Below are 1,150 nucleotides of genomic sequence, written 5' to 3'. Positions count from 1 at the left end.
GGGAGGGAGGGTGGGGGAGAGATGGAGGGGAGGAGTAGGGAAGGAGGGAGGAGGGAGGGGAGGGAGGGGAGTAGGGAGGGAGGGGAGAGAGAGAGAGAGAGAGAGAGAGAGGGAGGAAGGTAAGAAAAAAATTATGTAAAAGAGAAACATGACAGAGAGTGTCAAAATGACAGAAATTGAGAAAGGAGAGAGAATAAAATACATGTACATGTACATGTACAGGTGCATGCATGTATACACTTAATCAATTGTTTTACTTTGGTTGCTGTCGTATTTTCTTTCTTCTCTTGTTCTTCTTTGTCTCTCCTTCATTGCTCTGTGCTCAATCACAACCTCCTCCCTCTCCTTATACTGTACACACACACACAATGGAAAAATAATATCAACAACAACAACAACAATAATAATAATAATAATAATAATAATAATAATAATTACGACAATTACGTGTGTACATGTACATGTATACATGTACATGTGTATGTGTAGGTGCAAATATTATTATTAATTTTTTTTTAATAATAAATAATAATAAAAATATTATTATAAATTTATTATAATTATTATTTGGCAGTGTCCCTCAAAATCCTTTGGCAAAATCCCTCCAAAATTACAAGCAAAGTCATTATGTACATTTATCTATTTTTTAACTCAGGCACACATACATGTATGTATACTGTATATGTACATGTATTTATTAATAATTTATTATTACATGTACATTATTTTATATCATACATGTACATATATAATAATAATTATTATTATTATCATTAATTTTACTTCAATGTGCTTCTTGAGGTAGTTTTCAATCTCAGCATGTGCTCTCTTCTCTTATGCTAGTTCTTGTTTCAGTCTCTCCCTCTCGTTATAAAGGTCAGACTCTTTATTCTGTTGCTGTCTCTGACTGCACTGAACTTTGACCTTTTGAAAAAACAATAATAAGCAACTCATTAATATGCGTGCATGTGTGGGTGCATGCATGCACCTGGATTGATAAGAAAGCAAAATACATGTAATGATTCTTTCCAAAATTTTAGATAAAAATTTTGCTTGGATAAATAAATTATTGTATGTATTATGTACATGTATAATTATTACTTACGTCTGATTGTTTTTTAATGTATTTATTAAGTAGTCCGGTGTGAGC

General features: G+C 32.2%; 1 long non-coding RNA gene across 1 annotated transcript; it reads right to left on the bottom strand.

The window, feature by feature from the left end:
- Positions 1-293: 293 nt before the first annotated feature.
- On the bottom strand, positions 294-1,146 carry LOC109593474 (uncharacterized). The gene is made up of 3 exons (XR_002190973.1): positions 1,106-1,146; positions 784-924; positions 294-351 (listed from the first exon to the last, which is right to left on the bottom strand). It is a non-coding gene; the product is annotated as an uncharacterized LOC109593474 (long non-coding RNA).
- Between the last annotated feature and the right edge of the window lie 4 nt (positions 1,147-1,150).

The sequence above is a fragment of the Amphimedon queenslandica genome, unplaced genomic scaffold (assembly GCF_000090795.2).
Source record: "Amphimedon queenslandica unplaced genomic scaffold, v1.1 AMPQUscaffold_1353_Cont26635, whole genome shotgun sequence".
NCBI lineage: Eukaryota > Metazoa > Porifera > Demospongiae > Haplosclerida > Niphatidae > Amphimedon > Amphimedon queenslandica.
The sequence above is the reverse complement of the archived record's forward strand: the minus strand, read 5'-3'. Positions and strand labels throughout refer to the sequence as shown.